This window comes from Xylocopa sonorina, chromosome 7, assembly GCF_050948175.1.
Source record: "Xylocopa sonorina isolate GNS202 chromosome 7, iyXylSono1_principal, whole genome shotgun sequence".
NCBI lineage: Eukaryota > Metazoa > Arthropoda > Insecta > Hymenoptera > Apidae > Xylocopa > Xylocopa sonorina.
The window spans coordinates 11,484,202-11,508,911 of record NC_135199.1 but is presented as its reverse complement, the minus strand read 5'-3'; the positions used below and the strand labels follow the sequence as shown (position 1 = coordinate 11,508,911).

The following is a 24,710-nucleotide window of genomic DNA, read 5'->3' as shown; positions in this document are numbered from 1 at the left end:
GCAATGTCAATCCCACGCAACGTCTCACCCGACTTGGTTCCCCGGGAACGCCGCGTCGAAGCCGCGTCAGCCCACGAAAATAGCCTTCACGCGAAGTTCCGCGGTCGATTACAAAACTTGGTCGATCGTCTTCCGCGGTGGGGAAAGTGGGGCGTCAAAACGCGCTTCTGGCCATTGTTCTCGACTCCTGAACCTCGTACATAACTCCTGCTAGTACTACGAAACGAAAGTGCCTGCTGGAATTATCCTTAAGCGATCCACGATGCGTACGACGTTGGTGCACGGCCGAAATGGCGAACAGAAAGAAGAAGGAAGGAAGGAAGGAAGGAGGCGAAGAAGAAAAAAGCCGCTGTGTTATTGTCGACGGTACGTGTGGAAACGTAATGAATAGCTGGTCGTCTATTCGGTTCCTTTCACGACAATGAGTTTCTGAAAAACCGAAAGAATCCTCGCGCGCCCACGGAAACAATGGCGTCGATGTCGATTGTACGCGATGCTCTCGCCTCTCCCCTTCACGGCGTATTAATTTCTCTGGCCTCCTTCGAATTGCGACATAATAAGCGGCTACGAGTGGAACACCGCTCGGGATCTTTTATCTAGCCACCGTACGAGGGGCCAACCTCTGGGTTCGACGACGTCGCGATCTTGGATACGAAATGTCGCGAGAAACCGGCCAACAGGTGGCAATTTCTGCCACCTCGCGAAACGTCCCGTCGAATCTTATGTAACGCGTCTTCTATCTTTTACGAGCGTTGAAACGTGTGCTCGATAAAACATTCTCGTCCCGTAGAGATAACTCGCGAGTCCCGATTCCGACAGGTTTTACTTGTTATTGCGAGATACAGATAGGTATCTGCGCATTCTTAAGAGCAGCCAGTCGATAACGGGTACGCAGTTCCTCGAGATAACGTCCGTTTCGCGTCGTCGTTCTAAAAATGACCGATTCTTATTAATACACCGCGCAGTTATCGTCCTTCAAACTGGTCGCGTTCAGGAGGAGTTTTATTGAAGAACGAAGCGAGAGACGTGGCCGCAATTAGTTCCCTAAATCGGGATACGTGGAATAACGACGTGGCTCCGATTAGATCTCCCACGTTCCATTCCACGGATTCCCCAGATATCCCATAAATTCCAGGGCTGAACGGGTCCGTCCCAGAGCCGGCGAACACAGAACTTTCGTCGCTGGTCTGAAAGCCGGTCAGCGAGGGGCGGCTCGTAAAAACCGGCGCGCTTATCGAAGGGGCTCGGAGGTCGGTTTCGTGTCGCGTCCGGCGCCGATTGACTCATAATTAAGGCCGACACCGAGCCGACCCGTGTGCACGGTGTGTCGCGCGGTAAATTGCCAGGCGACACGGGGACCCCTGGCTAGGAAACGACCCGGGCACGGTCCCGTTCCTCCTCCTCCCTCCCCCACTCTCCGTTCGCCTAATTAATGAAAACGGATGCAAATGGGTTAATTAGCGGCGGATAACACGGTGGATAGGTATCGAGCGCGACGGGACGGCGAGGTGGAAGGCGCCATCGTCGGGGAATCGTACCGGGAATTTCGATCGGGTCCACGGCGCTGTACGCGGCTTTTACCTCGGACTTATCTTGTTTGCTGGCTATCCAAGGTGTATCCGAGCCGCGTGAAATCTCGCTGATAAGCTATCTCACGGTTTATCCGACCAGCCCAAGGATGTAGGAAAGCCGCCGCGAAAAGGCCACCTGTCGCGTACATAGCCGCCATTGAAGCCGATCCGGGACAACGTTCCCGTTGTCCCGGCAAGAATATATGGCCGTGGCGCTCGGTAAATTGCGGGCAAGTGGATTTCTGCAACCGGAGACCCGTCTCCGGTTGGACAATGGGACTTGACGAACGATCGAGTACCGTGAACGATCGAAGATCGAACATTCGACGAAATTCATTTATCTAATTCGAAGTCAACGTCCCGGAATTACCCACGAGAACTCAATTAATTAGTCGCGAAGGTATTCCGATGGAAATTTTAAAATTGCATTTAAAGTTCCCTCGAGGCGACGATATCAAATCGTGCCCCCTGGTCTAAGACGAGGAGTTAAGCGGTCGAGGAGGGAGGAGCAAAAAACGAAACGCGATTATCGCGAAATTTTTCGTCGCGGTTTCGAGAGCGGCAAGGTAACCCTTTTCTGGCAGCGCGCGGTCGTGTGTGCAAGACGTATAGGTAGGCCTCGAACATAGGATAGAGAGAGCAGCTAGGTTACGGAGGAGCCCTCGCGTTGCAAGGGTATCGCTGGCAGGCGGCACATGGTCCGCATCATGATTATCGAAGCCGCAGATGGTTACTCCTGCGGCACACGATTATGGTTTTTTGTCAAGCATGCCGGGAGCAGGCGGTAGGGCACGTTGTATTTCTCGATCAATTTTCGCCGCAAAATTGACGAGGCCGACCCCGAGCCGGCCGTCGATCGATCCTAACGCGTGCACTGTAGGAATTGTTTCGCGAACGCCTCGTGTATGCCGAAGAATTCGAGACAAAATTTCTCGAAAACTACGAAAAATGAGTTTGCTAATCCATCTCCGTGTTATCTGTTTCGATTACAATTTCTTATTTTTTTCAAAAAGACCAAAAAGGGACTCGTCGCGAATCCCAGAGCTAAGTGGGTTAAGAATGGCTCCGAACGGAACGGAGCGTTGCTCAAAGCGTCGATAATAATTGGCGCTCGGCAGTCCTGGTCGGCGTTGTTTGTGTGCACGTTTCAATGGTCCGCCCTGGGAAGGCACGGCTAATCACGCGGCCAGAGGAGCCGGACAGACGGAGCTGAACTGACAAACGACGGCATTATGCTCGGCCGTTCCCGCTCGCTTGCGGTGGCCCTTGCGACAATGCCCTGGCCAGCGGGACACACAGCTCGAAGCCGCGCGAGAGGGAGAGAAAAATAGAGAAAAAGAGGAAAACGAAGGGAGAACCAGGGAGAGAGAAGTGTGTATACATATATATATATATATAAACAGAGGTGAGGAGAGAGGAGAAAAAGGGAAGCAATCTTCCTTATTTCTTCCCATCTCATCTCGTTTCTACCGGCTACCCTCGTGTCCCCACCGACCACCCCCTACGGTCCGGCCAATCTTGTTCTGGGATGACTGCCGACCAGCCAATCCTCTTATTCCGTTTCATTTACCGATCGCAACAAACGCGCCCTCCTTCCAACAGTTCCACGCTTCTTTATTATTCCGTTATTGTCCACGTAACCCAATTGAATGTAGCCTAATCTACTTTCACCGTGCTTTTCTCTTGCTAATCGTGGGGACCGAACCGATCGCCGATCGCCAGCGACTCTTTCTTCGTTCTTTCCTTTCTCCTCTTTCTTTTCATCGCTCGTTCAGGCTCGTCCTCCCTTCCCGGTTCGTCATCTCCCGAATTCGAGACGAGCCAGTCCGGTATGATGCACGCGCGCGTGCATGGGAAACGCGGGACGAATCGATTCGTGCTTTCTGGAGCAGTATGGAATTCCGTTGGACAGCAGAGGGACATTGGGAAACTGGGCTTCCAGAAGATGGCGCGTAACAACGTGGATCCGGTAGTCCCCTGTAATCTCGAGGGATGCGACACTGTCCGTTCCACTCTCACGGTTCGATCGCTTACTCCAGAATTCGAATCGGATGCTACTATTCGGGGAGCACGAAACGTTGGATTACCACGGCGCACGCGTGTCGAACGTAATCCCGCCGTCGGTAATCCAACGATCGATCGCTCCTCTCGATACAGGTTCCGTTCAATTAATTGAAAAATGCCTGGAAAGGACGGGCAAGGGGAGTGAGTCTACACTTAGCGGCCATAGATCCGTCCCGATTCGAGAGTAGAAAAAGGAGCAGACCGCGGGACAGGGGTGGAGTCGTTGAAACGTTCGATCGGTCGGTGTGCATATCCGCCGATGGATATTACCACGGGGCGGCCATGCCGAGATAATTGGACGGCGGTGAAATTAAAGGGAGCCACCGCGACTCTTGACTCTTCGGAGCGAGCGGAACGAGGCGGAATAATCTGCCTTGTCTTTAAGAGATTAGGTCCTTAAGGGAACGCTGCCGCGCCCCTCTCATCCCCGCTGCTCGGTCGTTCATCGACCACCGCCACCCTCGAACACTTTTCATGCCGTTCCGTAGAAACCCGCAGCGATCACGAATCCCACCCCAACTCGATCGACGTCAACGAGACCGAAGTACAGAATCGCCCCTTCCTCCCCAGGCTCTCTCCCTGAACGGAACAACGTCGGACAAATTACCGTGGACCGAGAAGCTCTGCCCTGTAGAAGCCAAGCCCGCTTCTGGGAAGCCCAATTAAAAGTACTGTCTGCGATCAGAGCCCGAGTGGCGCGCGACTTGAAAGGGAAGCAATTTTCTGGGACTCTTGTTTCCGATCGTTTTTTCGCTCGCCCCGCGTTAAGTGGATCGCTCTCGTACGATTCGATACAATCTTCGAGTCTCGCGAGGATTCGAGTGTATTTCCGCTCGCTTCGAGACAGTGGATGTTGCTTTCCAAAATTAGTTACTTTCAGTAGTTTCTTTGCGGAAAACTAGTAGCGAGAGATATCGATGGAGATAGACAAGTGCCTGAGCCAAGTAGAATTCGATTAAGCCGCTCGATACCACGGGAATTAATTCCTAAGCGGATTAGTACTAATCGATGGCGTGCGCGGGTACAAAAGTACGCCTTGACGAGCTCATCTTCGATGAGTCACTGTCAGTCGCGGTGCAGGATGTATCGATGAGTCGCGCGGAGACTCCGAGAAGGGCCATTTTCCGCGGCCTTTCTCTCCGAATCGACCGGTTCATCATCGATCCGGGCAAAAGATTAAACTCGCTGGAAAGGTGGTTGGGGAAGGTGTCTCATGAATATTAACCCGCGAGGAGCGTAAGCCGAGGAATCCTTATCGATGTGGATCTTATAATTCCGCAGCAATGACCGTCCCCGCGCTGGGACCATGGCGTTAATGACACGGCTGGCGAAATTATGGTTTCGCCCCGCGACTCTCGACTGTCGCAACGAGAAGAGCCTACGTCTGTCTCGCGCGCGAACCACGCGGACACGCGTGATCCACGCGTACGTCTGCGTCGATCTCGCATCGGTTTACCATAAATTACACCGTGTACGCACGGTGCCGTTAAAAGCGATGGAGGAGGCCTCCAGACTTTTACCTCGCTGGAAGATTACGTGGCTGTGGAAACACGCGACAGACGCGTCGCGTTTTCGTGCCAATGACGTGGCTCTGGACTTGTTGACCAGCAACGCCCGCGCGCTGTGGGAAGGGAACTTTTCGAGGCTGGAACGGTTCGAGATAAGAAATAACACTGTGTCTTTGATATCTCTTTGGATCGATGATAAGCAATGTGCTTGCTTTTATTTCGCTACTTTAATCGATAAACGTGATACGAAATTATCTTCGATAAGATCGTATCGTTTCAAGATGTTCTGTGAAACGTCGCGTCGTACATTGATCTTTGTGTATTCTTCGCAAATCCCTCCAGTATATGTACTGAAAGTTTGAAACTTAATAGAGAAGTTTAATCAACCACGATAAAATAAGTTAAGCAAGGTAAAAAAAATGTTACTAATCATTGCTCGAAGGATTAGAACACTTTCTGAAGCTCCGTCTTCTGTTCGGACCACAAATTCCTCTTTGCGAAGAAAGAATTACAAACCAATTGCAAACTGATGCTAAAGCAATAAAGAGAGTCGAACGTAAATCAATAAAATTCCACAATAAACCTTTAAACGAACTGTGTGTGCGGCGAGTTAAAAAGTTTACGATCGTCAGCGTTCATTCAGAGCTACCTGCATTCGTTTATTCGTCCCGAGCTCGGAGTCAGCTCACTTTTCCATCACCCAGTAGACGCCCAGCGCTCATTCAGAAAATAACGTGGCCGCTCAGTGAAAAGCTCGCACCCCCAAGGCCTCCGTCTGCTAGGTGGTCAGCACCCGGCGTGTCCCCAATCGGAAGGCGCAGGATCATAAATCAAAACGAGCCAGAACCGCCATTGACCCAGTTGCGTAGAGTGGGACTTGTACATTAGGTACTGTATATACCTGTCGCCATACCCCCAGCAGTTTCATTTCCATCGAATTGCCATTATATTGCAATTAATGAACGCAACCCCTAGTGGGTGTGTTCCTCGAGAGTCAACATTTCCATTTTCAATGGTGTCTAACGTAAAAAGGATTCGACTACCAAGCACGAGTAATCACGCGCGAGAGTTCTACGCGAAGTTCTTTGCGATAAACGCCTGAGAAATTGTCGGATACACCCTCTCGCACTTAGATATCCTCCGCGGTCGGGCCGTGGCCGCTCGAATTCCTCGATTCGTCGTCGATTTCGAAATATGGATGACTAACGTGCAAGGGGCGCGGCGTTGAACGCGCTCGAGACACCGTCTCCGTGGCCGCGGTTGTCCCGAGGTACGAAACTCTTCTCTGTAAGTCTATAAATGTAACGAGATGAAGGAGCCGCGGCAGTGTCTGCCTCGTAGAATGTACAGTGCGCACGGTCGATGCCGGCGCACCGAAATCCGGGCATTTTTACCGCCAGACGCAGGAAAACAAACCAGCAGGAACCGTTCGGTGCGCCGCCTACTTGGCAAATTGTACCCGGTTTTCCGCCGGTTTTTTTCCCGTTGCCACCGATATACCTGCCGCCTGGAAAGGGAGGGAGAGAGATCGAACAGTACGTGAGCATGTTTTATTCATGCGTTCGAGGAAATGGACGAGAAAGTTTCGACGATCCTCCGGGGAATGTCACCGATTCACCCGTGGATGAAGTTGCCGAGGAATTTTGCGTTGCCGACACCAACGGTCTCGCTTCTAATCTTCTCGACTTTTATATAGCCGAACGCGGGGACATTCGCGTGTACAGAAATCGCACGATACCACGCGCGGAACGTGTTCTAACGTGGGCTGCTAGCGAGAACGGAAGCTGACGAGGGAAATTTCGTTACCGTCGGCACATATTATTAGTTTAAACGCAATGGATTTGTATATAGGTTAACGCGCATTTGTATACAGACTGGACGCTACCGTGAGCATGTTTTATTCATGCGTTCGAGGAAACGTGGCCAATTCACCGGCGATGTAAATGCTAACGAATTTTGTTACTATGTTAATACTGTTGTTTACAATTTAGTGAATTTGTCTGTAAACGGTGAGCCCGCGAGCATTCGTACAGAGATGGACCGATAAAAGCGAGCATCTTTTATTCATACGGAGGATGAAAGGTTTCTGGGGGGTAGGGACTGGTTTTGAACAATTTTCCAGAAGGAACGCGGTCGATTCGCCGGGGACGAAAATGGTAAGGAATTTTGTTGCCGTTAGTAATGTTGCTTGTAATTTAGTAGATCTGTATGTAGGTGGAAGGTAAATATAGAAGATTTACGGTAGGAAAAGGAAATAAAGATCGAGTTAAAGAGACGAGTCGTCTGGGAACTCGTCTGCGTCCGGGTTGGATCGCGAACCGACACGACTGGCTAGACTTAACCGGCTTTTTGTAAATACTACTTATCTTTGAACTCCGTCAACCTTTTCTTATAGATTAACCATATAGTCCCAGCGGTATCTCCCGAGCGTCTCGTGTCGACGAAATTCACGCGACGCCTCACCCTAAAGACTCTAGCCCCGTCGCAAAAACGAATGGTCAGCGCCTCGCGAAACTAGACCGTTTTATCGTCCCTGATCGCTCTGGCACTCGCCTGAAAAAAGCAACTGCAGTTCCGTTTCGCGACGGCGCAATAAAATATCCGGCCCGCGGACGCGTGGCAATTTCCAGATGAAAAAGCGCCCGGTCACGAACGGGGCGAAACAGAGGGCGAAACAGGGGCGGTGGAACTAATTTATGGCGCGATGAAAAATTTAATTCGTCAGGATCCCATCGGGCCACCATCTACGGGGGTTGTCGGGCGCATTCACATGCGGCGAACGGACGCCTCGTATCTCGCCGTCCCTTTTCTAAATTCGAAGTTTATCGATCGCCAAAATCTGTGCCCGACGTTCCTTTACGCTCCGCGTTCACGCAACCAACCAACCACCGAACCAGCCGCCGCGTCGACGTGCCGCACTCTGCATAATCAAGTAAAAATAGAGAAACGTCTACATTAGCCATCGGCACGACAGATTTTCGCCAGACGATAAGGGAAATTTACGAGCCTCTGGTTAGACGCATACCGTTATTGATCTTGAACGGAAACGAGTGCCACTACTGGAAAGTCGTTCTTCTTTTCTTCGTCTCTCGCGGGGAACCTGACTAATTTTTGTCGAAGAGAATTATCGCTACACGCGTTCGTACCTTTGGATTGAGAAAGGGATGGAAAATTAAACCGCAGCGGGAAATTATTCGTGGCCGTTCTACGGTAACGTGGTCGAGGAAACGAAATCCACGTAGTACGATAACGCGCGTGTAACCTCATGCGTACCTGCACCCTGACCGGACCGCGCGAAGGCCACACGCCAAATATCGATTCTCGCTAAACTCGAAATGGATATGGAAGCCCGAAGAATGTTGGAATTTTCTAGCGGGCTGCGAGAAACCGCCATCGATAGTTTCCCCACGGGCCTCGCCTTTTATCTTTTATCCCCTGATTACGCCAATCAAACGAACGTTCCCAGCAACGTCACCGTTTTAGATGCGCCGATAATTGCGGACGTTTATCAGAAAAACTTTCGAGCCCAGTTTCGAGATAGTCTCGCCTCGTGTCGCAATTAGAAACGAGCGCTATATATATATATATATATATATATATATATATATATATATGTATAATTATATCACAATTAAATGCATCGGATATGGATTGTAGAAAAATGGTCGACCGGTTCGATCGCGAATTCGTCTCGTACGCTCTAATTGAAATCTCACCGAACGAAATGGAATCCTTTCACGCTAGACGGACGGAAGAATTCCAAGTCTGGAAATGACCGTTGCCACAATTACAGTTTGCGTACAACGAGAATAGCCGGGTTGATATTTATACCCCCTTAGAAACGTTTCTCAAGCCTTTTGCCGCGTGGTTAAAGAAAATACCGCGAGTATCCAGCCTGGAATTCGCCGGTTCCACGGAAAGTGCCGGTTCGCACGGGAGGATCGCCGCTGCGCGGACGCCGATCGGAATTCGACGATAACCGTGGACGGCGTGACTCGTCGATAACGACTGGTTTTCCTGCCCGGTGGAAAAGTACACGCGACACGGAAAAAAATAGAGAAGGAAAGAATACACGGGGAGCGAGAGAAAAGGAGGAAGAGGAGGGAGAGAGAGAGAGAGAGAGAGAGAAAGAGAGAGGCAGAGAGGTCGCTGTAAAATGGGACATCGCGATCGGCAAAACGTTCGCACGATAAGGAAATGTCCTCGATTAGCCGAGCAACGTCGCGCGATGTACTTACAAACACGAAACGAGTCGTAGATAGCGATTTCACTCGTTTCGTATAGCTCTCACCTGTAATACCTTGTCCATTTAACGATTAACATTAACGCATTAGATCTTGGCTATCGTTCCTCTGAAAAATCCCTCGAGCGCTGGCAACGACTCCATTTTCATTTTAAAAATCGTTATTCACCACGGTCGTTTCCATATTTCAGATATCTCCTCGAACCGTTCGATCCAACGAAATGAAACGCGAGGCGAACGAAAAGCAGAGAGACGTACAACTCACGTTCACGCACGGGGCCTCGATCGTCGCGTACGCTCGCGGCGGTGCGTTAATTATTCGAGGGAACACGGATTTGAGGACACACGATACGGAGATAACGTTTATCCCGACTTCTGTAAGCCGCGGGAAATCCCTGGGGCACGTCGTAGTACCCGGTTCGAGGGCGACAGACCTAACGTTTGATGGCAAACGCGTTAACTCGAGAGCACGCGAACGGCTTCTCCGCGTGACGCGATGCAACAACCTTTATCTCCTGCTGCACATGGAACGTTCGAACTCCTCGGATCCCGAGGCTCGATCGCAGGTGCGAAGGTCTGCGACTCCGTTCCATATACGGCGCGAGAGACGATCCATCTCGGTGGAAACGGGAGGAGCACCGCGAGTTTAATCCGCTTACCCGTGTAAGCGACGAACGCGTTCGATAATTACGTTAAACGGCCTGTGTCGGAGGCGCGAGTCCTCGCGAGGAGACATCAACGCCCGATAATTGCGCACGCTGCTGCTTCGAACAACGCCCCTCGTAAACTAGAAGGACCCGTCCTCTTTCATCGTCATCAGCTGCATTCAATAACCATCGATGCATACGATGCATCGATGCTCTTAACAGAAAAAAACGCTTCGTCTTTACCGATGCAACCATCGCGCAACGATCGTTTTCCAGTTTCGGAAGCTACACCTTCTGAAAGCCACGAGAAGACGGAACAAGATGGAAGGGATCGCAGGCAAGATACGGTCGAGTGTCGGTTCGGGTCATTATCCAGCTTCACGGAAGGATCGACGAGGTGAGAGATGAGGCTGGACGACGACGGACGGCCGCGAAGACGAGGCACGACGCGACGTCCACAACGAGCACGACGACGACGACGACGACGACGACGACGACGAGAACGACGAGAACGACGACTATTACTACACGGAGGAGGCAGGAGAGAACACGAGTGGCGTCTACCATGCACGCAGAAACGCAAACCGGTGCACATGGGAGTCCGCCGGTATAATATTACAGGGCTCGAGGCACTAGGACTCTTCTAACTCCTGGGTGTTCGTTGCCCGTTTCTATACCGGGTGGCGCGGGATCGATCGCGCGCGCCAACGGCAACCGCTCGGCGAATATCGATTTCGCCCTCGTCGTAGCCTCCGTTCGAGCGCACCGTTCCGCAGCTTCGATCGCGTTCGAGCTATCCGCTGATCAATAAACGAGCCAGCCGGCGCTCCACAGCCACGAATACCTGCTCCTTTCTTTTTTTTCACCGAGCGTAATACCTCGGTGAAGTCTGTCTCGACGCAAACGGGAGTCATGGTACGAACGTTTCGAGGAATGTATCCGCGCGAGAAGTTGGGGGTAGTTTCTTTGGAAAGTTACGATTACGAGCCACGACTCTATCGATTAGCGAGATCGATTCTTCTTGGATGACTGTCAGGTGCGCGGTTACCTCTGGTTGCAGCTTGTCGTAGGAGGAATGTTCGACGAAGCCTACAAATTAGGCAAGAGGACGAGGTGATGTTAAAGAAAGCGGAGAACAAAGAGAGACGAACGAGAGAGCGTTACGGAATAGATGCGCCTGTACAGTTTCAACATTTGTCTGTCAGACCGCTGGAAATCGTGGGCGTACTTACAAGGGAAATTCTCTAAGTCTGTCTACCGAGAAGAGCGGGGAAAACCATAGATGTAACTATAACGCGACAACGAGACGAGAATAGATTAATTAGATTTCCCTTGCACACGTACTCGTCAAATTCGATGGGTACGATGAGAGTCTCGTTAGACGGAATTGGTCGAACGAAGAAGGAAAACGACCTTGACCAGCCCCAATACGCGCGAGATCCGTAGTTTGGCTCGGGTTAACCCGGTCGGGATTGCGAAAAATTGGGCAACGGAAAGGGACACGGCAACCTCGCCGGTGGGTCCGGCCTCGTTCGACCGGGGTCGGCCGACTTTCACGACAAAAGGCGCGACGGGACGCGATTTTCAGGATTTCTCCAGGTTCTCGGAAGGTATCCTCCCAATCATGGGGAGGATACCAAATACACGGTTCCCGTGCAACCGCACGAACCGCCGTCCTGCCCGATGGACTCGCTAAAGAGCCACGGATAAAAACGCGACGCGGACCACCCTGGACGGAGAGAGGGCGAGCGGCATTGACGGTGGAACGACCGACGCGAACGGAGTCCGCTCCGTCCTGCTGATCGGTTGGAACAACTCGATTCGGCACGCGACACCCGGTATAACGAGGAGGCCAGTCGGAATTAGAGAGTAAAAGACGAAACGCAGGGTGGGAGGTCGTGGCAGGGAGAGAAGGAGAGGGAAAGAGGGAAACGCGACAGAGGAAGAGAGCGAAGGAGGACAAGGAAGGGAAAAGGGTGCGTCGAGGAAGCAGAAGTAAGAGGCAGAGAGGGAGCATAGGCAGGGGGTGGTTCCGTTCTATGGTACCCCACGAAACACCTGGCTCTCCTCTCTCTCCCTCGTTCTATCTGGCTGTCCCGTGCCCACCCGCCTGCCTCATGCTACCGATCTTCGTCATATTATCCTAAACTGCATTGGCATCCCTACGGGTCCCTGGAGCCAAGGGCCATCTTTGTACGTCAAGCGGCTCGTTATGCGCCGGACAAAATATCTATATCCGACAACGGGAAACGGATTGGACGGGGTGCACGGTCTACCACCGTTTCACCCAGGTGCTGTTCGCCGTTGCTCGAACACACACGTATCGCTACTCGAATCGATTCGGATGCCGAAAAAGTTCAATGGCTAGAAGGGATCTTTAGGGCGAGTGGTGGTGGGCCATTGCTAGTTATTGCTCCCGCAGCAGATTGGCCTTTTTCGCTCGTTTTCAAGGGTAACATCTGTAGAACGGAACGGAGTGCGAACAGAGAATTCTTCTCGAGTTCTCGACTCGAATGTCGGTTTTACTACCCAACCGCTTTCTATATAGGTTGGTAAAACGAATCCCGGAGCTGTCAAAGTGCCCGCAAAATACCATATTTAGACGGCATCGAGTCGCTCCCGATTTTGGAAGAAAGTGGCGAACGTGCGCGTGGACGTCGAAACGTCCGTAGGTGTCCGAGAAACGGATCGCGAGAGACGCGGTGACTGGATCGGTAAGGTTCACTGGACGTAGGTGTCCAACGGATAGATCGTTCCGCTCGGTACGCGGGGATCCGATGGACGTAGGTGTCCAACGAGCAGATCGTTCCACTCGCCGATAGAGATCTAAAGAATCCCGTCTAGGCGTCGAACGTTCCAATTTTCGAGTTCCGAACGGGGAGGCTCGACGGGTTCGCTAATTACGCTCGGGCTAGAGTTTCTCGCGTTACGAACAGAAGAGAACGCGGACGAGAGGCGTAGGCGTGACTCGCGATCGACAACCTCCGCTACTCCTCGACGACGATGAGCCAGAGTTGCGATCGATTTTCGGGCACGTTCGCACCGAATTCGAGTCCAGCCTGCGATTCGAAGGCATCCGAACGGCTCCTCTCGCGCGGTTGGGAACGCGCGACGGCGTGTTCCGGTAGCGGTGACGCGCCTAAAATAGCGACAGCGACAGGATGATCGCGAGACGCCGTCAAGTTTAAGGTATTGTTCATCGGGTATCACGGGTACGTGGGTGAGGACAGTCATCGGGACGGCGAGGCAGTTGGGCCCCCGGTCGGTCATTTGCGATGCAAAATCTTTTCTCCGAACCAGCTCGCCCCGATTCTATCGATGTAGGTTATCCTAACGGGAATCCTAGACAATGCGACGTCTCTTCGTTAAAAGAAACCGCGCGACATTAAGAGAAAATAGAAAACGCAGCGGCGTCGAATGGGGAGGGAAACGGGTGGCTAAAGCTGCGGCGAACGACAAATCTATCGGCACCTACTGCGAGGCGAGATCAAGAACCGCATAAAGATGCATTTAGTAGCGTACGTACGAACAGTTTTTGCCGCGTGTAGGCGGTGTTAGGATTGCGCAACCGCGCGCAAGGATTAGGATCTGAGCGCGCGCTCGAGGCCGGGAGAAAGGGGTAGGTGGGAGGCTTGATTTCCGCAAATTAATTCATAAGAACGTCGTCGGCTGACGTCACTTCCTGGATACGCGCCGGCAAGGCGGGATACGCTCGTAGACGCGAGACGCTCGTTCAAAGACAGAGAGAGAAAGAGAGAGAGAGAGTGAGGCGCCTATCTTTCTCTCGCCGCCTCTCCCTTCGTCTTACGCGGGTTCTTTCACGACTACCCGCGGTTCTTTCTACTTCTCTCCGTTCATCCTTCTGTTTTCACGCGCCTCTCACCTATACAGGGACACGTGGCAACTAAAAGCTGGCTGGCTGGGCGTAAATAGAATGATACTTAAAACCGCGAAAATAAGGGGCACTGACATTCGCCCAGGGTCCCCAGAGGCGATCGTCTCGGGACGATGCGCCCGTTCCCGATCTCGATCCCGGAGCCTCCTCGATTTAAAGGAACAGTTACGAGTTAATTAGCCAAGAGACGGTCCGCTGCTTTCAATCCCGATTTCCAATTTTACGGATGCCTCGTCGACGGACCAGAATGACACTATCGCCTTGGAAACGTGAATTACGAGTGGACGTCGCGAGCGCGCGCTGACCGGTTGGCCGCTGCGATGACTTAATCGCTCGATGAGCGAGCACCAACTCGAACGCGCATTCGTTACCGACCACCACTTTTCTACAGACTTCGTGCACCTCCGAAGATAAGCTACGACGCCTCGGATTAATAGATAATGCGAATGTAACGTTAACCGGCTACTATCTCGATGAGAGGAGTCAAGAGTGCATCGACTACCGATCTACCTACCTATGCGCAACCATCCACGTCTATACTACGTATAATCGGAAGATCCGAGCGAGATTGTTACCTCGGAAGAGCTGAATTACGACTTAATTACCAGTGAGACGAGCATCGAACAACGAATCCCAAGTCTACACGAAACTCCGTGTAGGATCGTTTCCGAGGAGTTCCCACTTGTAAAAGTCAACAAAGGAGACCGCCGCGGGTGCAATTATCGCATCGACGAACGGGGCCCGATATCAATTTCCCCAGAAATTCACCCCTTGATCCCGATTACCCTTCGATCTCACGGGTAACCCCGTTCAACCGGAGAAACGCACACACCGGGTCATATTAATTTCCGCGCAGAACGAACAGTTAGCGACTCATTAAAACCCCAGCTGGCGAACAGCGCGGTGTTATTACGCACTTGTCTTTATCACTTCGCACGATGATCGACCCGCCGAATCCCGACGGCTGATTTCACGGATGCACGCTCTCGATCGAACTGCTCCAAATCACGATGCCCCGCGCGGCAAAAAGCGAAGCTTCAGGGAGGCCCGTTTCGACTTGATTATCGCGCAATTCTCGCGCGTTAAAGGTGAAAATTAGTTTTTCGAGCGTCCGTCGATATAGGCACGTACAGAGTAATTCCGAGGCGTCGATTTACCGGAGGCCCCCCTCTGAGGTGGCATTTACGGAGTGGCAATGCTCTGGAGAACCGAAAGGGGGTGGTTCCAAGAAACTAGCATCGCTTCCATTTATGTATCTGTGATCTGCGTTCCTTAAAATTTCATGTTTACAACAGTTTGGTCTAGAGCCCTTCAATTATCCCTTCGATTACCTCGACAGAGGTACGTCTCGACAAAAAGGGAGGCTTGTTTTGCGTGGGAACGTTGAAAATCGCCTTACTCGCGAACGGAGTTAAGGGTGGGAATCGAATCCTTTTTGTGGATCGCTGCTTCAGAGGATTTGGAGCTTTGCGAGGCCATTGTCCACCGACTTACTGCGCTTTTCGTGATCTTACCGCTGATTAACCGTTTATACCGATTTGGGCTTACATTTTTGGGAATGGTTGACGTGCGACGGAGATTTTCTGTGCATTATGATGTTTCGAGCATTGACGAGTCGAAGGGAACGGCAAGTTTTCTATACTCTGACGAATAATTACAGCCAATACTAGTAATAATACTTGAACATTTGATATATGCTTCTTACTACGACTCTCTCGAAGTTACGCTATAGACTATACTTTATTGCACAATTAGCCACCGCATTTTATGAGCTATTCGTTTGTTCCTTGACCTGGGATCACTTGTTTAATTGCTTCATTACACGTGAAAAATACCACTATACTATTAACAGTATTCTCTTCTCAAATATTGCAAGAGAAGAAGCGATCGACTGAACAGTAATTTGTTTAAAGAACTGTATCAAAATTGAACTTTTATACGCGTCGAAAAACTACATTTAAATAGTGTAGAATTTTGTTAATTAACGAATAGAAAAACAGCGATATTTACAGCGGTTTTTTATGTTCAATTTTACGTTCGACCGATCTAGGAACAAACACCGCGTAACCGGTGTTTCCCACATAAACAGCTGCAACAAACAAGAACAAATAAATCAGCCGGCCTGCCCGTTACTCCGGTCCCACGAGAATCGGTCTATCTGCAACGGATCCAAGCTCACCGGCCGTGTAACAGATCAACAGCAGAGGGGGGCGTCGAGGAGAATCGGTTAATTGGCCGGGCGAAAATCAGTTCTCGCGTTGTTCAGCGAATCTTTCAGCCCGAAATTTCGCCGCCAGGTAAACCGTCGCCTCATTAAGCGAAAACGGAGCGCAATTAGACGCGACGGCAATAGGTTAATTAGCATAGGTTCGCCGCCATCGCCAGCACACCCTCCCGGGCGGACGTCCGCGGGTACCAATGTTGCGTTCTCACAGAAGGTTAATTGGGACCCGGAAACGAACAAACTGTTCCGTCGATTGCGATTCGGTGGATGATTCGGATTTAATTGGTCGCGGGATCGACGGTTTTCGTGCACGTGAACGAGGGGGGAATCAGCCACCATTTCGCGCGGCTTCCTCTCGCAGCTCGCAACACTCGATCGATGATCCCGTTCGATCATTTTTCGCGCAAAGTACAGCCGCGCATCTGACATCTAGTGTGCGCGAGTTTTATCGCGAAAGCGAATCCGTATCTCGTCCCAAGTAATTTGCAAGCCAGAGCGATGGAGAACGACCACCGGGGCTCGCGTTTCAAAGGGTAGTTTCGCGCCGCCAGTAAAATGCAACTTTGTTCCAACCTTTATCGCGTCACGTGCATTCGTGCAGGAGGAATCGATGAAAAATAAAAATAAAAATTCCACTATCCAGCCTATAAATTTAATTTATGCTCGATGCTAACGTATCACGAGGACTCGCGTGATCTCCGCTGCGCTCGAAAGAGCTTTCTCGTTCAACGGGGTAGATCCGTGGATAAAAAGGACACAAATGTCTTTCGTAGAATTCTTTTCTCGTTTTCTCTACGGACGTAGGAAAAAACAGAAGCCAAAGTGCCCAGCCGGCCCATCCAGCGTGCTCGTCTTCTATTAGAAAATGTGCGGTGAACTATTGAAAAAAGAAAGATCGACTCGTACGAATTCGAGCGACCGCAGTGGCGCTCAGGCTGGCCGGTTTAAATTACTGGCAAATTTTCACGTGCTCAGAGGCATAATTCCCTCGGCGATTTATCACCTCGATAATAACGGGCAGGCCCACCCCGAAGTCAAAGAGATCGTACGTAAGCCGGAGAACGCTCGATAATGGCGCGGCCCGCTCGGACGTACGAGGGTTTCGTGATCGCGAAAGGTAATTTAGCATTAGCAGGCCGTTTTCGGTGGAAAAAAGCGGCGCGTTCGTGGCCACCTATAGACCTCGCCCCTCGACGCCGTGTGGCGCGGCTCCAATGGACTCCGGAGGTCCACCCTGACCAAAGAACCAAAGACACGCCGGACCTGCCGCCACGGACGAATTTGCATAACTTCACGCTGCAGGTGTCTGCGTTCCACCTTCGTCCACACATGCGTTACATACGCGCGTCGGTATATCGAGCGACTGGCAACTGAGGTCTCGACGGTTGAAGAAATGCCGCCATATGCGTGCAATTTTATTACGATGAATGTCTGCTAGGGGAGAGCAAATTCTAGGGGAAGAAGAAAATTTGTCGCATGAAACCTTGCAATCCTACGCTTTCCATTTTATCTCGATTATTTCCATTCGTAAAAACAGAAAAATTTCGCCAGCTTATCAAACGTAAAACGACCAGTTCGAGTAAAGCGTCCAACGTGTCGTGAGTAAGTATCCGCGTGACGAGCTCCTTCGGCCAAATTTACCGAGTTACCCAGTGATTTATGGGCACGGTCGCATGTGGGCATACAATGAATACAGCGTACGTGTGTACAGAGACAGGTTGAAAAAGGGATCTTTAACGGCGAGCGGAAGAGCGTATAAAGTCTGGCTTAGAAAACGGTGGTTTTCGTGCCGTGGTGAAATCAGGCCGCGGCGATATATCGCCGCTCTTCTAACCTCGCGATGCCCTCCTGCTCGAAACTTTATTTCCACCGTGGCACGACTTCCGCAACCACCCGCCGCTTTTATACCCTCGCCGTGTCCGCCGCAGTGGTCGCAGTGCAGCGGCCCACTGCTCCTGATGCACCAGCCGCAGCCCTCGGGCCACTCTCCAAACCGATTGCATCGAATCGATCAGCCTCGACGAGACGATATCGAAATAAAGATTGATGCTAAATTATTAATTAGAACGGAGAGGGCGTTACATGGAAATGAAGTTGTCGCAATGTTTGCCAATGTTCTGAACAATGTCGATCATAAAAGCGTGTAATTTCAAAGTAGCGAAAGAGTTAGCGTGCAAGATCAAATTAGCCTGAACGTTCCGTCAAGGTTTATCTATCCGCTGTTAGCGATTAGTCCGCGATAAGTTCCCGATATCTAATCGATAATCATTATCAACAGCTCGAACAGCGTACACAAATGATCGATCGTCCTTTCACTCGCCGCTGGTCTATCATAAATCGAACTACCTTTCCGCCTTGACGAGTGTATTCGAGTAATCGTCGAATTAAACATCGATTTTGCATGCTCGGTGAAATCAACAAAATATGACGGCTCCATTTGAATGCGAAGCGATCGTTCCTCGTAGCGTGGAACGATCGCTGCGGGTAACGCTGGGTTAGGTAAAATCGAGAGTGGGTAAGAGTGACGCGACTGGTCGATTCTGTTTCGATCGAGGATCCAACGGCAATGCGACGCGTGATGCACCGAATAACATTTGTGTCGCGCGCCCGAATAATTGATCGTCCTTTCACGTGCCACGCCGGACGTAAATCGGGGAGCCGCGGTAAAATCGTTCGTCGAAATGAGTACATTAAATATTCACGATCGAGATTATCCGGCTCTGTCGACTGAACACGCAACATTAGTCTCTCGCGACGGTCCACCAACGAACAATCATTTACATACCGAGAATAACGAAGCCTCGTTGGAAAGTATAAAAAACGCTTAAAAGATAGCACTGAAAATAACAGATTTCTAAAAGAATATCTAACGCAAGCAACGAAAGAGGGAATATTTCCAAGCTAAACAACGAATGCACACCCCGGTGCAGGTTTAATCATTTTGACACGTTTGCAAGCTTTCGTCTCAATATTGTCTCTAAAAATCCCGGCGATCCTCCAACATCCTTCGTCCCGATAAGCAACACTCGCAAAGGATTACAAGTCCTAAAACAACACGTCTCGAAGGTGTTCGAAGGAGAACAAAAGGCGCGACTCCATGTTTTCAGCCACGTTTTCCCTGGTTTTCTGAAATCCATCGACGAACGAAGTTTTCACAGGAAACGAAGCGCGATCGCCACTAAATTTTCACGAGTCGGCGTTCGACAATCGGGTGGAGATCGTCGCGTGCACGGGACGCAGTCCACCGTAAACGCCGACGATTTTCACCGTTCGAGATCGGACGTGGTACCGGAAACGCGACCAGCACGGTCGTACGAGTGCGTATCCTCGTCAATGGTACACCGAAATCGGCCTTTCACCTGGTCGATCCCAAAAACGAATGGAACGAGCTACGAATCGCAATGCGCGTGTCGATCAATGACACGCGAGTGTAGTTCGAAGTACCATAATTCGCCATTGTTCCATTGAGATATATGAGAAAATGCTCGTTCGAACGTTTACTACCGTTTACAACTTCCTCGGCCGTTTTTACCACGAAACGGTGGCGAACGATCGTAAATCAAGACGGATGAACGAGAAGCCGGCAATCCTTTGACGAAGACAAGGGATCGAACAAGATTTACACCGAGGTTCGGACAGATCGTCTGGTGGCCAGTTGTCTGTCCAGGAAACCTAATAATAACGGTACTCATTGTTGTACGGAACAGTCCCACGGCCGGGCTCGTCTATTTAGAAATAGGCGTTACACGGCCATTGTGTACCAACGTTCCAGAAGAGGAGCAGAAAATATCATTGTCCCGGATGTGGACGCGAGCCTGACAAATTCCCCGTTCGAAAACACCACAACTCGTAATCTCTAATAGCTTTATGAGATGTAACGCATCTACATAGTGGACACCAAATGTGTTTCCATTTCAAAGTGTGTGAATTTCATCGAAATCACTGTCTTCACCCCCTTGGATGTTCTTTTCAATGTAGGATGTTCTGGTCGCAACGATCAGAAACGAGGCTTGGTCGTTTGTACGGAATACACGTCCAAATACAAGTACAGAGATATATTTGAATAGTGCATCAACGCCGGATACAACTGGCAAGCACAGGATGGGTTTTACTATTAAACGATAAAATTCCACTGTTTCAATTCCCCCTATCCCATCTAACGGTGGTTTCATTTTCTATGAACGGAATGAAGCGTGCTCTCAACTATGGAATCTACTTCCAAAACTCCCAGTTACCATTCCTATTCTAATATTAAACTGCAATTACGCGGAACGAAAACGAGCGAATCAGAACGGCGTCTATCGAGCAGTAAAACTTCTTTGCGCGAGGCAGTAGAATAATTGCCGGGGAAAAAAAGAAATGGTACCCCGGCCCGTTTACGAGAACTGCAATACGGTCCGATACGTAGAAAGTGGCGCAACGAAGTGGCAGCCAGGCGCAGTTTTACGATTCCCGATGCGATGAAAATATCAATATTCGAAACCGTATCGACGAATAGCGTTACTTTCAATTCCCGTTCGACAGCTGCGTCAAATTACGCCTCGATCCGGGCAAAGTGGCTGGCGCAGCGCGCGCTGAAAGTACCATTCCCAGGGACCGCGGCGTAAAACCGATAATCCTCTCTATCCACGAGCAGCGCGTATCGAACCGTTTAATTTTCCGTCTCGATAAACCCGACACATAACACACACCGGCGCTAATTAACAGGCCGCCATGGATAATTCATGTGCTATTTGCTAATGGGGACAGAAATACTCTCGAACGTTGGTTTAGCGCCGCGAAAATTTCATAGCCCGTCCCGCGCGATAGAAAAGCTCTTGCTGCACCGGGCCCGTTTCTATCGACTAATCGATCGACCGTGGCCGGGAAAACTGCGTTTCCCAGATTTCCTGGCTAATCGAGCATCGACTGCCGACTCGTCTCGTGGGACTCGCGAGTTGCGTGCCGGCTCCTCGTGCTCCTTTCGTTTCCTATCTCCGTTCTCTTCCCGCGGCTGCCGATGTTTCATATTTTCTGGCGCCAGGCGCCATTTCTTTTTTTAGATGAGGAATCGAAGTACGAACGGAGAGCACCGCGAGTGAGCTCTAGCGTAAGATGGAGCTGTTAGGCGAATCGTGAAAGTGAGAGAAGGCTTCTTTTTCGGGAGTACCGGCGAGCTGCGCCGAGGAGAAATTGTGAAACCGTTTCGGAACCTGACGGGAGCTGTTCGCTGATCGTTTCGAGTTACGATACCTTTCGCGTTGGTGGATCGAACTTAGAAATCAAGCCTGGATGCGTTTGTTCTTTGTTCGTATATCTAAACGCTCAAGTTTTACAAACTGTTGCAAAATACCAAGATTACACGCGTTTTTATTTTCTTCGTTGTTATAATCGGCGAAAGATATACTACGGAAATTCCAAAGATACTGACACTTAAGTTTCACGAAGCAAATCGCGAGTATATCGACGAGTAACAGATTAATCGGAGATACCGTGTCAAATCGTGACATAAAAAATAAACGATTTTCGCGCTAAAGATCTACGCGCTGTCGGATGTGTAAAACAGATTAAGAGGAGCTTGACGGAATTCAGTTTCTGCGAAACCATACGACCGGCTCGGTTACTGTAAGCGTGTTCGCTCGCGGCGAACCGACGAAATGCGACAAACGAGGCGACGAAACGGTGCGAGACGATCGAACGAGATCGAAATTTAGCGAATTTCCCGGTTTCTCGCCCCCTTTGATGATCCCCCGGCCGATATTCCGGCCAGACGGCGGATACGTAAACCTACACGTCGAAAATAAATTTTGCGGAGTATTGCCGGTTCATTCTAAGGCGCATAGAATGATAGCTATTTCCGTTAAGGAGAAAAAAACCGGTGCCACTGTCTGTCCGTGGCTTCTAAAGATAAAGCGTCTGCAAGCGATTTAACAAGAAAATCAGTCTGCTCCTGTCTGCATCCTGCCCTATCGAATTCGATTCCCCTTTGCAACCCTTTACCCCGATTCGAAATAAATCCCGCCCGAATAAAAAGAACAACCGTTGAGCATCCCTTAACCAGAGGCTGCGGAGAATCGTCGTTTTTACGATCGATAAAGGTAAAATGGTAATCGTTGCGACGTACTTCTAAATAAATAGATGTTGCGAAGGTGCTAGGAAAATCTTTTAAACGCGTGAGACTAGTAGAATAAGAAAGGCGTGAGAAAAATAGATTTTTATCCGTTTTACGAGGAATATAACAATGTTCGTTACTGTTTGTTTTTTTTTCAGAGATTCGCTGAATCTCCTTGAATTGAATTCTCTTTTCACACACGCACAATTTTTATTGGTAAAATGAACCAAAAAATTTGCAACACCACGAACGTTTGCGTTAAAGGGATATTGAGTAACGCTCGCGTCCTAGGGACTAAATAAAAGAACCAGCCGCCAGTTGGGGAAAAAAGGAAATAAAAAAAAGAAAAGAATGCAACACGAAACTGTTTTCCATTCGAAATCTATCGATGACTAGGAAATTAGCAGACACGGATGTTGACTCATTGCCACTCTCACTTTTGCCGCGATTTACATCGAATCTCTTCCACATATTTGCGCGCTGGATACCAGCGCTGAAAATCCGACGATCCGCTTGCGATATCGCGGATGCCACAGCCTATTATTCGAAAATAGTCCTCTCTTTTCCGACCGCGTTCTCGGTTAGCGTTGCGACTAGTCTCGTCGATTAAAAACTCGGTAAACTCTGGTACCGATGAATCGATCGCGGACCAAACCCAAAGCTAACAACTGTACCATTCGTCTAGCAGAGTCTAACGCTCTGAGAGGTACCAAATTCAATCTGCTCGATACATCGATTGACGTCAGGTTGGGTTAAATTACCAGAGTTGGTAAAAATCTCTGGGCAATGTCAATATCGTACGGTTTCGCGCTTTGTCCGTAACGAGTCGGAACTGACGGTAAGTAAATTCTCGAGTGAGTTTCTACCGTGGCTCAGACACGCTTCTATTTATATTTTGATATATTCGCGGTCGATTTTTGCGTAGAGGTTATATGTTCATTCATTCGTCGATGAATTAATGTAGAATAAACGAAGAGGGGGAGAGGCGAAGAAGGTGACGAATCTCACGTTTATTAAACGTAGTTTCTCTATTGTATATTAGTCGAACCGAAGGAATTCGATGAGACAGATTCGCCTTGAATCGCGATTAAAATGTGTTCATCGTTTATAATCGAACGATGAATCAGAGGGTTCGATATCAGATAAACGAAATTTTAGTGAAAACGAGACACTGCAATTGATACGAAGAGCGATAAGATACGATGAGAGTGCATGATCAGGGGAATACCTGCGATGACGCTGGTTAATTTTATTTGCCAAGAGATTTCTCGCTCGCTCGTTTGACGGAATGGCGACGATAATAAATAATTTGTGGAAATAGGCGAGTTTATCGTAGTTGCTGCGTACTACTTTTCCGCTATCTGCTGTTATGCCGTGCGACAAAGTGCTTGAATGACTCTGAAACCTCGAAAGTATCTCCATTCCGCGGGTTTAAAAGCCACGGAAAATTTATGCGCTCCCTTTTAGAAACTAATTTCGCGACAGTCCGAAAATAGATCCCGTTTCAATGCTAGACAGCTGAACCGAAACCGATCTCTAAAACGATTGGTTGTCTATATTAAAAAAAAAAAAACCGTAATAACGACGGTCGCACACTAGGCAAGATGTAAGCGTGTTTGAAAATATGTTGGAATCGTAGTAATTTCCATACTACGAGGAGGCAAATATAGAGAGAGAGAATTGGCCGATTCGCTCGAGGGACAAGCGCTCGTTTCGCGACGCGCTGCTCGTTGCGAAAGCGGCGACAATAGCGATCATTTGGCCGCTAATTAACACCGCTGTGAGAAGAATCGGTGTTGCTGTGTCGCTACGGCCTGCCAAGGGGACACTGATTCTCGCTACGCGGCCACGGATTGCCGTAATCCAAATAATTACCATCGTCCTCCTCTCGTTCTACAATAAAATTCTCCTATTCTTCTTTCTTATCTAGAACGATCGCGTCGTAATTCTAGTTTCTACGTGTTGGAAGCGCGAATCGACGTCACGACCTGTCCGATCGATTCCGAGAAACCGATGGGTTTTCACCTCGAACAAAGCGTGACCGTTCATTTCCGTTTGATAAACCTTCTAATCAATACGAATAATCGATCGGCCGAGTAAATGCGATCATCGCGGAAGACTTCCTTCCTGTCCATCGCCCATTGAGTCACCGATAAGGTTAATTAAATACCAAAGGTATTATCAGTAATATCTTCCTTATCATACGTATCATAACGATTTCTATCGTGTTGTATTAAAAAGAATACCGATTGGTATTTAATGAAAAGACGAGGGTTCGTGTAGAAAAGAAAGAGATTAGTAGATGAGCGAGGCGAAAAAAAGAGGACGTACTTATATCGTCGATCGATAACACGGATCGATGACACGGATTAAAGGACGGGGTGGATGGCGTATGGCGGGGAAGGTTAATTTTACGCGACGGTATGGAAATCCGAGTCGATACGTCAAATCCTCTCTGCACACGGGA

At 49.7% G+C, this 24,710-nt stretch overlaps 2 protein-coding genes across 2 annotated transcripts in view; both read right to left on the bottom strand.

Annotated features, from left to right (window-relative positions):
• Window positions 1–24,710, bottom strand: part of LOC143425286 (mitochondrial import inner membrane translocase subunit Tim17-B) — a 106,295-nt gene that overhangs the window by 41,556 nt on the left and 40,029 nt on the right. The window lies entirely within an intron of this gene.
• The window catches only part of LOC143425267 (uncharacterized), a 46,099-nt gene that overhangs the window by 19,680 nt on the left and 1,709 nt on the right, over window positions 1–24,710 (bottom strand). The window lies entirely within an intron of this gene.